This window comes from Mus caroli, unplaced genomic scaffold, assembly GCF_978045245.1.
Source record: "Mus caroli unplaced genomic scaffold, Mus_caroli_1 scaffold_2, whole genome shotgun sequence".
Taxonomy (NCBI): Eukaryota; Metazoa; Chordata; class Mammalia; order Rodentia; family Muridae; genus Mus; species Mus caroli.
The window spans coordinates 153463609-153476179 of NW_028227257.1; the positions used below are offsets into that span (position 1 = coordinate 153463609).

Genomic DNA, 12571 nt, shown 5'->3' on the forward strand with positions numbered 1-12571 from the left:
TTGCGCGTGCGCGAGGGGCGGGACAACGGGCGGCGACGAGGGTCAGAAAAACTAGAGGAGGCGGAGCGCCTTAAAGGGGCCGTCTGTGGTTCTCGCTTCCTATTTGACCGCTACTGCTGTTCGGAAACTGCAGACTGGAGCACTCTAGAATTAAAGATGGGTGAGAACGTGCTTAGGTGCCTCTCCTGTTATTCCAGGCTGTGTCGCCAAGCTAACAGTTACAATTTGCCTGTCCTGGCCCGTGCCTGCGCTGGACTGTTGGGAACCCTCTTGGTGCCACTGGTGGATGTCCACGAGGTCCGGAAGTCCGGAGCTCCTGCTGCCTCCCCAGCCTACCGCAGGGCGGGGGCTTCCTGCCGCTGCAAACCACAGCTCAAATTGAACATACTTGCCTCTCTTCTACTGGGCCGTAAGGAGGCTACGCTGTGCCCCCACCACCACCCCACACAGACACACTCCGAAAAAGGTCTTAGGAACTACCGCTGCAGGGAGAGATCTACAGTAGTGTTCAGGGAAGGCAGGACACTACTGTAGAGAAGGAAGCCTGCACGCTGACAAGAGAGGGGAGCTACCTGACTTAGAAGACAAACAAGAAAGAATGTGGACAGGAAAGGCAAGTGTCCCTAACACAGGGGCTCCAAGTCCTCCAGCTATGTATGCATCTGAAACGATGCAGTTGCACCTGAATGTAGGTTCCGGCAGTTCACATTCCAGGCACCACAGCATCCACTACAATCTGGCTCCTTTGTGGCTCTGGAGCTCCATTTTAAAGGCTTTATCTCATTTTCACAAGACAGCCCCTAGCAGGCTGGCCGGCCTGCAGTTAGCAAAGTATTGACAGCCCTCTTTCCTGTGGACCACCTCTACTCCTGTCACTAACGGGGAAAACACCCAGAGAAGAGGACACAGGGACAGAAGGAGAACCTGGAGCCAGGTCTGCACCTCTCACTTCACTGTCTAACTCACATGGTCTTAGACTCTTGGAGGTGGCTATGGCCTGTGCAGCCTCATCTTCCAGTCTGGGAATATCAAATATAATGCGTGGGGAACCTGTGCAGAGGGAGGGGCTGAGCAACTGAACCTTGAGAAGGGAGAGTGTGTGGTTGCCATAGCTACAAGAGTGTGAGAAGACTGACATTGGCCTGGAATCTCCTGCTAAAGGCACAGAAACAGTTCAGATGAATCTGTGTGTCTAACAGACCTCTATGCCAGGAGCCCTGGATGGAGTGGAGCATGGGGTGGTAAGGATAACATCTCTGTATCGGCCCAGCTAACCGAACTGGAAACCAAACCTAATCCTCTGCCACCCACCTCTCAGATAACATTCAAACCTGTCCACCTCCATCCTCATCCTGGCTCTACCTAAGATGTGGCCTTTTCAAAATTCCAGCCAAAGGAATTGCTGAAAATCCAGGTAAAGTGTATGCATAGCATGCAAGAAGCCCTGGATCCAATCCCCAACACTCATAACCAAGTGCAACAGTACAAGTATTAGATAGTTAGAGGCAGAAATCTTAGAACTTCAAGACCAGCATGGAAGGCTCAAAGGATAAGGGGTCCTGACCCAGAAGCCCCAGATTTCCAACTTTTACTCATACTGGATCTGTAGTAAGAATTTTGATATCTTTAAAAACCCAGTTACAGCCGGGCGTGGTGGCGCACGCCTTTAATCCCAGCACTCGGGAGGCAGAGGCAGGTGGATTTCTGAGTTCGAGGCCAGCCTGGTCTACAAACTGAGTTCCAGGACAGCCAGGGCTATACAGAGAAACCCTGTCTCAAAAAAAAAAAAAAACAAAAAACAGTTATGTTATATGAATATATCATTGTTTTAATCCCAGGCGTGAGATATGGGGCTGCTTCAGATTGTCCACAGCCACTGACTGTGATTGTCTTGTGCTCTAGCAGGGGCAGGATCTTTGCCAGCTGCAGAAATTAATTCTGGGGACTCTGGAGAGGGTATGAATGCCAGAGCCCCAAGAGGGGCGAGGGGCACTCAGGAAAAAGAAGGGAGGAGAAAGGGAGGGAGAAGAAGAGGAAGAGGAAGAAGAGAAAAAAAGCAGAAGACAATGACATAAAAGTTGTGACAGAGCCGGGCGTGGTGGCGCACGCCTTTAATCCCAGCACTCGGGAGGCAGAGGCAGGCGGATTTCTGAGTTCAAGGCCAGCCTGGTCTACAGAGTGAGTTCCAGGACAGCCAGGACTACACAGAGAAACCCTGTCTCAAAAAAAAAAAAAAAGTTGTGACAGTTATGTGTTTGAGAGCAAAGAGACTGAGAAATTAGAGATAATTCTGAGGTCAAAGATTGGACTGGCCCCAAGAAACTCAACCTCCCCAATCAGCCAGAGGAACTCGAAAGAGACCTACACACCCTTTCCCCTCTAACCTTTTCTCTCTCCTACCTAGTGTCGGGAGGTTGGAAGATATTAGGGTGAAATCAAGGTTGGAAGTGCGAGAAATATAGGAACCCGATAAAAGAGCTAAACAAACATGACATCAGGGCTCTGAACCTCTTCTTCTCACAGGCGATAGCACAAACCCTGAAACCAAGTAACACAATAGGGCAGAACCATTTAACAAAGCAGCTTCTCTCGCCAGGCATCTCAGCACTGGGGAGCCAGAGGCAGGGAGAGCTCTGTAAGTTCGAGGTCTGCCTTGTCTACATGGAGAGTCCCTAGAACACACAAGATTATATAAAGAGACCCTGTCTCCAAAAAATCTAAGAACCATTAAAAAAGAAAAGAAAGCACCCTATGATAAGATGGGGACATAACCCAGGTGGTAGAATGCTAGCCTAGCATCCACAAAACTCTGTGTTCAAATCCCGGTGTCACAGAAAGTGGGAGTAGTGTGCATATGTGTCTCCCAGCCCTCACGGAGGTCAAGACGAGCAGGTAAATTCAAGGTCATCCTTGACTACCCAGAGAGTTCTGGACTGTGGTGGTTTGAATAAATGTGACAAGTCCACAGGGAGTGGCACTATCTATGGGGTTTGGCTTTGTTGGAGGAAGTAGGTCACTTAGGAAATGGGCCTTGAGGTTTCAAATGCTCAAGCCAGGCTCAGTGGCTCACAGTCACGGCAAGACCTGTTGCCTAAGTATCAAGATGCAGAACTCTCAGCTCCTTTGCCAGTATTAAGTCAGCCTACATGCTGCCATGCTGCTGCCATGACAATAATGACCTAAACCTCTGAACGTGTAAGCCAGCCTCAGTTAAAAGTTTTCCTTTGAGCCGGTCGTGGTGGTGCACGCCTTTAATCCCAGCACTTGGGAGGCAGAGGCAGGTGGATTTCTGAGTTCGAGGCCAGCCTGGTCTACAAACTGAGTTCCAGGACAGCCAGGGCTATACAGAGAAACCCTGTCTCAAAAAAATTAAAAAAATAAAAAGTTTTTTTGGATTGGATTCAGTCCCTCAACCCGCAGGAGAATCAAGGTCCCAGTATTCAGATGAGCTAGGAGTCGGCGAAAAGTGACAGACACTGACAGAGAGTGCTGTATCTAAATGTAATTTCTCAAAGCGAGCATCAGACTTATATTACAGAAGAAAACAAGGAAGTTAGGCGATACATTAAGTTCATCAAAGGTACATTGAGGTTACCCAATGCAGCCAGCCTGTTCTACTGGTCTACAGAGTGAGTTCCAGGACAGCCAGGGCTACACAGAGAAATCCTGTCTCAGAAAAAAAAAAAAAAAAAAAAAAAGACTCTACACAAAACCAAGAAATGCATACATAAAAGCAAACAAGAATCAGGCAGTGTTTATAACTGGGATAAAATTCAGTGTTTACAACTGGGGCCAAAAGCAGCCCCACCTAAGGTCAGTTTATTCTTAGAAGCCAGAGACAAGGGTTTTATGCCCTTTCCATAATTCCAATTCTAGTCTATTGTATAATCCACCTTCCCCCTGGGCCATTGTAGATTCTTGTGTATGAGAGTGACTCAGCTGCTGTTCTAAGTATTTACTCTAGTTCATTATTAGACCACAACCTTCCTTCTTCCTAGGCCATTGTAAATTCCTGCACATGGAAGTGACTCCGCTGTTATTCTCTAAGTTTACTTTGTTGAACTGGCCCTGAGATTTCTAGCTCTTACCTAGTAAACTGCAATGTCTGATTTCTTTCACTGCCTCTCAACACTGGAGGCATTACGTCTGAATGAGTAGCATTGCCTATAATATAACGCTATTGCAAGGACAAATCTAGAGCATTCGTGCTACAGGATGCCAAGGCTCCAGGAGAAAAGTTTCTGTGGAACTTTTTGCCTCAAGACTGTGTCCAAGCTTTGGGCTTGCCACACAGACTCCACTGGAGTGGGTGTGGCAACTTGGGAGGCAGAGGCAGGCAGATTTCTGAGTTTGAGGCCAGCCTGGTCTACAAAGTGAGTTCCAGGACAGCCAGGGCTATAGAGAAACCCTGTCTCGAAAACTCCCCTGCCCCCAAAATGTTTCCTTTACAAGAGTTACTACGGTTGTGGTATCTCTTCACAGCAATAAAACTCAAACTAAGACAAGGATCAATTTGGGCTACATGAAACCCTGCCTCCAGCATCATCAGCATCATCAGCATCATCAGCATCACTATCAGCAGCAGCATCTCTGCTTTGTTGCTCGAGAATGAGAATAGAGACCACAGAAAAGGGGAAACATTAGAGAATGCTGATTCACAATAACTAAATTTTGACCAGGGATGAATTGGTTAACTGCTTCAGGGAGCAATTTTTTTTTGAAGACTTATTTATTATTTCTACACGCCTGTGTGTGTACCTCCATGAGTTTATATGAACCGCATGTCTGCAAGAGCCATGGATCAGAAGAAGATGAAGGATCCCCTAGAACTGGAGTTGCATGTTGTTTCCAACCTGAAATGTGGGTGCTGGGAATTGAACCAGTTCTTCTATCAGAACAGCATGTGTTCCTAACCGCTGGTCCATCTCCTTAGTCCCCTAGCAATTCTAGAAAGTTCCTCTCCACTCCCTCAAGGCTCTCCTATCAGCCAAGCGTCTTCATCATTTCCCTAGTTCTGTCCACCAGGCTGTCATCCTTCAAAAACTTGCAACAGCCAACACCTGCTTAAGTTTGCCATCTGGATCCCCAGACACATGAGAGTCACAGCTGTGGCTCCACAGCTGCCAGTTCCTGCTGCCCAGTGGGATCTTCTTTTATTACAGTTCCTGGCTCAGTGTTCCCTGGGCCTGCTGAAGTAGGTCAGGATCCTTGGCAGTTGGCAAGAAACTGGCCGGGCAGTGGTGGCACACGCCTTTAATTCCAGCACTCGGGAGGCAGAGGCAGGTGGATTTCTCAGTTTGAGGCCAGCCTGGTCTACAGAGTGAGTTCCAGGGCTACACAGAGAAACCCTGTCTCAAAAAGCCAAAAAAACAAAAACACACAAAAAAAAAAAAAAAGAAGGAGGAGGAGGAGGAGGAGAAAAATGAAACTGGAGGAGTGACATCTATTAAATACTGAATAGACTTGAATTTATCAGTAGTTAATCTTTTCTAAAAATTATAATCATGTTTATTATTTTGTTGGGGAAGGGGGACTGGAATGCCATATGTGTGTGGAAGTCAGAGGACCTACCATGTGGGTCACAGGAATGGAATTCAGGTCTTTATGTTTGGCCGCAAGCACCTTCACCCACTGAGCCATCTTTTTATGTTGTTTTGTTTTACAAGACAGGGTTTCTCTGTGTAGCCCTGGCTGTCCTGGAACTTGCTTTGCAGACCAGGCTGGCCTTGAACTCACTGAGATTGGCCTGCCTCTGCCTCTAGAGTGCCAGGATTAAAGGCATGTGCTGCCACCATGCCTGGTGTGACTGTTAATTTTGACTGTCAGGTTGACTGGACTGAGAACCACCTGGGAGAGAAGTAAGGTACACTTCTGTCTTGTTTCTCTGAGGGCATTTCCAGAGTTTATTAAATAAGGTGGGGGAAGAAGACCTGCTGTGAATGAAGGGGTACCTGGGCATAGGGCAAGAGCCCATATAGAATGAAAGGACACTGGCTTCCTCTGCGTCCTGGTTGGTTGCCTTGAGATGAGTAACCTCTGCCAAGGCTACCCCCTCCATGGTGCTATGCCTCCCAATGGGCCCAGAAACAAGACCAGTGACAAATCTTTCCCCTGTCTATTGTTTTTGTCAGGTCCTTATGGCAACCAGAAGGTCTGACTAGTACAGTTTGCTACATTTATTATCTATTGTTCATAACAAGCCAGGGGTGAAATGAGTGTCTTTATCAGCCCCTTTCACAAGGAGGAAAACAGGGCACAGAGAGGGTGAAAAACTGCTTAAAGCCCAACAGCTAGTGGATGTAGCCACTGAAGTCAGGGCTGGCTGAGGACAGAGCATGCACGCATGCACTCCTAACATCAGAGCACACTAGGCAGTGCTTGTCAGGTAGATTGGGGGGGGGGGAGATGAATGGGTATCTAGATGGATGGGTAGGTGGGCACCTAGATAATATGTGGATTGGGTCATTGTCTAGATGGATGGGTGAGTGGATGGATGGATGGATGGATGGATGGATGGATATTTCAAACATGATTATGTGAATGGGTGTATAGTAGGTAGCTGGATAGATGGGCGGATATGTGTCTAGATGAAAAGACAGGTGGATGAGTGGGAGCCCAGATGGATAGGTGGGTATATAGTTATCTGGCTAGAAGGAGGAATATGTGGGTGTATATGTGGAGGTAGGTGAGTGAATAGGCCCTGCAGCTCGTCTGGGCAGCAAGATAGAGCTGGCCCTGATTGGGGGTTGCTGGTGAGTGGAAGAGAGGGAGAGCTGACCAGCTCAGATACCACTCATGCCCAAATCCAGGACTTTGAGTGGCCCCACCCCAACAAGTACCCAATCAGTGAACTCCTGGAGCACAAGTTAGGAGGCTGGTCCTACAGGATCTCTAGGACATAGGGCAACAACAGGATATGCAGACAAGTCACAGTGAGGTTCTAGTATTGGCAAAGTAGCAGGAGCCAGAAGCCTTTGCAATGAACATGTGCAAGCAAAGAGGTGTGGATGAAAGGGTATAGGGTGTGACATACTAAAGCTTGGATAACGAGGTTTTTTTTTTTTTTTTCTCTGTTTTTCTGGGTAGGTTTCAGGAGTGGACAGTAGGTGTGAGCAGAGCAGGAAAGCAGTGAGGTTGGATGCATGGTGTGAATGAAATTCACAAAGAACCAATACAAAGTAAAAAAGAAAGTGTTTAGCACTTCAAGGAAGAGAACATCCCATGTGAACAGGCATAGAGAGAGCTTGGGAGTCTAGTTGTGGCAGAGCTGAAATTAAAACCATCACTTGCTACAGGACTTAAAATGTTAGAGCAACCTCATTTTGCTGCCTAGTGAAGGCTATTTCCTTAGCAACAGTAAACCATCCAACTCCAAGATGTGCTGTGCAAGGGCTGAGGAGCAGCCCTGTGGTGGGAGTGCTGTGGCCTGCAACAGGGGCAGAGGAAACTCTGCCCCTTTAACTGAGCCCAGAGCTTTGAGGCAAGGTAAATTCCGAAGAATGGCAGTTAAAGAGGGCAGGTCTGGAAACCAAGGGACCCTAGGGCCCAGGGGTTCCAGGAGCTACCCCTACTCCCAGATTCCCTAACTGGACAGCAGGCTGCACTCATCCCAGGTGCTCCAGCCCTTGACAGAAGAACCTGATGCTGAATGCCAGCCCAGGTAGGCAAAGACTGGGGTTTTTAGTCTGTGTAAATTCTTTTCCCTGGCAACTCTCTGGGGGCAGCTAGCATGTTGTAGGATTTGTCCATCCTGGACCTCTTTCCTGTCCTTAGCACCTTCCTGCCACCATGTCTTTCTGCCCCCTGTGTCCTGTGTACCAGAGCCAGCAGTCCTGCACTGCCGCAGCTTGGTTGCTGACTCAAGTGTCCAGATGATAAGTGACAGGGACAGAGACAGAGCTCCATGCTGTCACTTGCAGTTACCTAAGCAATGTCCCTTAAACTTTTAGGGAACTCCAATTAGAGATAAAACTAGATCCTTGCCTTCAACATCGAAAAGGATTTCAGAAGGAGCCAGTGTGAAGCAGAGTCAGGATTCATTGAATCTATCTTTTTTTTTAATTTTTAATATTTTTTATTACGTATTTTCCTCAATTACATTTCCAATGCTATCCCAAAAGTCCCCCATACCCCCCCCCACTTCCCTACCCACCCATTCCCATTCTTTTGGCCCTGGCATTCCCCTGTATTGGGGCATATAAAGTTTGCAAGTCCAATGGGCCTCTCTTTCCAGTGATGGCCGACTAGGCCATCTTTCGATACATATGCAGCTAGAGACAAGAGCTCCGGGGTACTGGTTAGTTCATCATGTTGTTCCCCCTATAGGGTTGCAGATCCCTTTAACTCCTTGGGTACTTTATCTAGCTTCTCCATTGGTAGCCCTGTGATCCATCCAATAGCTGACTGTGAGCATCCACTTCTGTGTTTGCTAGGCCCCGGCATAGTCTCACAAGAGACAGCTATATCTGAGTCCTTTCAGCAAAATCTTGCTAGTGTATGCAATGGTGTCAGCGTTTGGAAGCTGATTATGGGATGGATCTGAATCTATCTTAAAATAATATTTTCAGCAGAAGAGTTAAGAGAAAGACAGGATCTTAGAAAGTACGAGGGACATACCTAAGAGCTTGTGTGGGCTTCCATTAAAGTCAGTTTATTGTCTTTGAAATGCTTTTAAAGAATTTAGGTGAGGGTCTAGGGAATTAATTATCTTCCAAGATTAGCTAAGGACTAAAGGAGACTACTGGGTGGTTTCTTGAGGGCATCTAACAGGATTACAGTTGATAATTAAAAAAAAAAAAAAAAGCCGGGTGTGGTGGCTCACGCCTTTAATCCCAGCACTTGGGAGGCAGAGGCAGGCGGATTTCTGAGTTTGAGGCCAGCCTGGTCTACAGAGTGAGTTCCAGGACAGCCAGGGCTATACAGAGAAACCCTGTCTCGAAAAACCAAAAAAAAAAAAAAAAAAAAATTTAAAAATTAAAAAAAAAAACAAGCTACAAACAAACAAAATTCCCGATCAGGAGCTAAGAGATGGCTCAAAGGTTAAGTGCATATACCACTTTTGTAGACCCAAGCTGGCACCCTTCCATGTCAGGTCTCATAACTGTAAGTCCAGTGCTTCTAGCTTCAGCAGGCACCTTCACTCATGTGCACATGCACACAGAGGCACACACACACATGATTAAAATAATAAAACTGTATCTTTAGCCAGGGATGACAGTACACATCTTTTTGTTTGTTTGTTTGTTTGTTTTTCGAGACAGGGTTTCTCTGTATAGCCCTGGCTGTCCTAGAACTCACTTTGTGTGACCAGGCTGGCCTCGAACTCAGAAATCTGCCTGCCTCTGCCTCCCGAGTGCTGGGATTAAAGGCGTGCGCCACCACACCCGGCCAGTACACATCTTTAATCCCAGCACTCTGGAATCATAAGCAGATTGATAGCTATGAGTTTGAGGTCAGTTTGGTATACATAGTGAGTTCTTGGCCAGCCAAAGCTATTCAGTGAGTCCCTGTCTCCAAAGTATATAAACAAACAAATAAGCCAAGTGTGTACTTAGGAGACAGAGGAAGGCAGATTGGATCTCTGGGTTTGAGGCCAGCCTGGTTTATAGAATAAATTCCAGAATAGTCAGAGCTACACAGAGAAACCCTGAGTCAACATCCCCCTAAAACAATAATTTAAAATATATTTTTAAAAATCATGCTGGTCAGTGGTGGCACATGCCTTTAATTCCAGCACTTGGGAGGCAGAGGCAGGCGAATTTCTGAGTTCGAGGCCAGCCTCGTCTACAAAGTGAGCTCCAGGACAGCCAGGGCTACACAGAGAAACCCTGTCTCAAAACAAACAAAACAAAACAAAAAAAAAAAAAAAAAAAAGAAAAAGCCGGGCGTGGTGGCGCACGCCTTTAATCCCAGCACTCGGGAGGCAGAGGCAGGCGAATTTCTGAGTTCGAGGCCAGCCTCGTCTACAAAGTGAGCTCCAGGACAGCCAGGGCTACACAGAGAAACCCTGTCTCGAAAACCCAAAAAAAAAAAAAACAAACAAAAAACAAAAAGACCCATCTGCTCACCACCCAGGTAGCTGCTGAGGGAAGATAATAGCACTCAACCAACAACTGTGGAATGTCTGCTGGGTTGAAGCTCTAAACTATACTGTTTCCAGCAAACTGCAGGCCAAAGTTCCTGGATTGGGACTCTCCTTACCTCCAGGTGGTGCTGGGGCCCAGCTACAGCACCGGATGTGTCTCAAGACCATCTGGCCCTAAAACCATCCGGGGCCTGGTCTTAGAGGAAGAATCTCAGGAATGTGGCCCTGCTTCCAAAGTCAGGCCGCACCTAGCTCTGTCTCAGTGGCTCCTCCCACCTGGGTTCAGGTTGAGCTTCCTAGACGAGAAAGGACTTGACAAAGAAAGGCAGATGTGACAGCCCTGAGAAGCTCAGAGACCCTGAGGCCCAGGGAATATTTTTCTTTTCCTTTTTCAAGACAGGGTTTCTCCGTGCAGCTTTGGGTGTCCTGGGACGCGCTCTGTAGACCAGGTTGGCTTCCGACTCAGAGATCCTCCTGTCCCCCCAAATGCTAAGATTAAAGGCTGTGCCGCCACCACCACCACTGGATAATTTTTACTATTAATATTAATTGTCTTTATTACTATTGTTCTGTTTTGCTTGAGACAGGGTCTCCCTTGTAACCCTAACTAACCTAGAACTGCATAGACCAGGCTGGCCTTGGAGTAACAGAGATCTTCCTGACGCTGCCTTCATAGTGCTAAGATTAAAGGCATGGACCACCATGCCTGCCTCAACCTTATTATTTGGGAGGGAGGGGTTGGGGGTTGGGGGGCAGGGTCTCTCCCTGAACCTGATGCTCACAGAATTGCTAAGACTGAATAGCCAGCCAGCTTCTGGGATATCCGTCTCCACCTGCCCGGTGCCGGGGTTGCACATGGATGTCACAGTGCCTGGCTTTTTATGGACATTTGGGCATACAAGCTCAAGTCAGCACCAGCTGGTACTTCACTCCCCAGAACACCATCTTTCGTGAAATAGGAATTTGGCATCCCGTGTTCTGCCTATGCTTACCCGTTCTGTCAATCATGCCAGGGTATGTTCCTTTCTGAGCACCAAGTGTTTACTGTTTTATTTTGCTGAGCCCCTACTTTCACTCATAGGAGAGCTTTAATCTCATCCAGCCCTTTGCTGTGTACAGATGATAAAAATGGGACTCAGAGAAAGTGTCAGTGAGCAAGCAATGGCACACGAGGGCCTGACCTTGCTCTTCCTGCCTCCTTAGCCTCACTATATATCCTGAAGCACACTGGCTCTGGTGGGGTAGGGGTCAGATGTCATTCTCTTACTACAGTTCCCACAGCAGTGACTGTCTCAGGCTGCCTGTCACCCAAGAGTTTCCTCTTCAGCCCCACTTCCTCTCCTGGGGCTGCCTCTTGAGCACGCTTGAACTGCAGTATTCCACTCTTTGGGGATTATGTGGTGATAGAGTTTGCCCTGCCAATCAGAGGCATATTCCGCGGGGATGGATGAACTGTGTTTGTTGCGTGTACTGCGCCCCCCAAGCCCCCTCTATGCACAGTAAGAAACTGGAGAACTGAAGCAAAGACTATAGATCAGGTTGTCGCTATAGTGCTTGCCTTCCTGGGTTTCCCACAGGCTCGAAGAGAATCCCCAGGGAGGAGCAAGCAGCCTAAAATAGAAACACTGACACAGGAAGCGCAAAGGGCCAGAGGCTCAGACCAGTGCTGGACTCTGGAGCCTAGTGCTGTAAGCACCTTATCTTCTCTCCATCCTCCAGGTTACCACACACACAAGCTTAGGATGGAGCAAATATGGGAATGTGAGTGGCTCAGTCTGTGTCTCACTGGTAGCTGAGGCCAGGCTGGCCTTGGGAGCAGCGCCAGAAACAGCCCACCTACCAACACTTAGACCAGCAGCCAGAGCCTCATTGGCAGTGGAACACATCTGTTGTAGAAAGAGTTCATCTCAATCCAGGGCTTCTAACCCGCCTTTGACCATTCAGTTCCTGGATAAATGACACAGGACCTTTCTATTTATAATAAGCCTAGTCGGCACTAGAGCCAGGCAGAGATCTACCCTCTATGCTATCATCATCTATTTCCCCATCTATAACCCCAAGCTATACTTTGTCTTGCTCCATCTGGGCAGCTCTTAACTCCAACTGGCCATGATCTCATGATTCACCCACCCCATGGTGGCTTCCTCCTTTCTCCACCTTCTACTCCCTCCCTCATGGCTCTCATCTGAAGCCAAGTCAGGCCCTGCCTATTTCAGTTCTGCCCAGATATAGGCTTGTAGGCATTTTATCCAGGGATAAGTTAGGAGGTAAGGTCACTTGGGTCTACACACAGATTTTTCTCCTCCTCGGGGGCAACCAGGCCTTGGGGACCAGTTTTAACATGACAATATATAGCAAAACACCAAACCTCAACACACAACTCCTTGGTGGAGGACAAGAAAGTCAGCCCAAAGTTAGGGCAATGGAGATTGTGGTACCTTAGGTAGCAAGGAATTGTGCCTGAATTTAACTGTTGAGGACCAGTGT

The 12571-nt window shown here is 47.7% G+C and overlaps 1 protein-coding gene across 1 annotated transcript in view; it reads left to right on the forward strand.

Annotated features, from left to right (window-relative positions):
* Positions 1-7504: 7504 nt before the first annotated feature.
* Brd3 (bromodomain containing 3) overlaps positions 7505-12571 on the forward strand; it is a 58846-nt gene continuing 53779 nt past the window's right edge. Inside the window, exon 1 of the mRNA XM_021181866.3 lies at positions 7505-7660. The gene's annotated coding sequence lies outside the window, so the exon portion shown is untranslated. The remainder of the gene's footprint in view (positions 7661-12571) is intronic.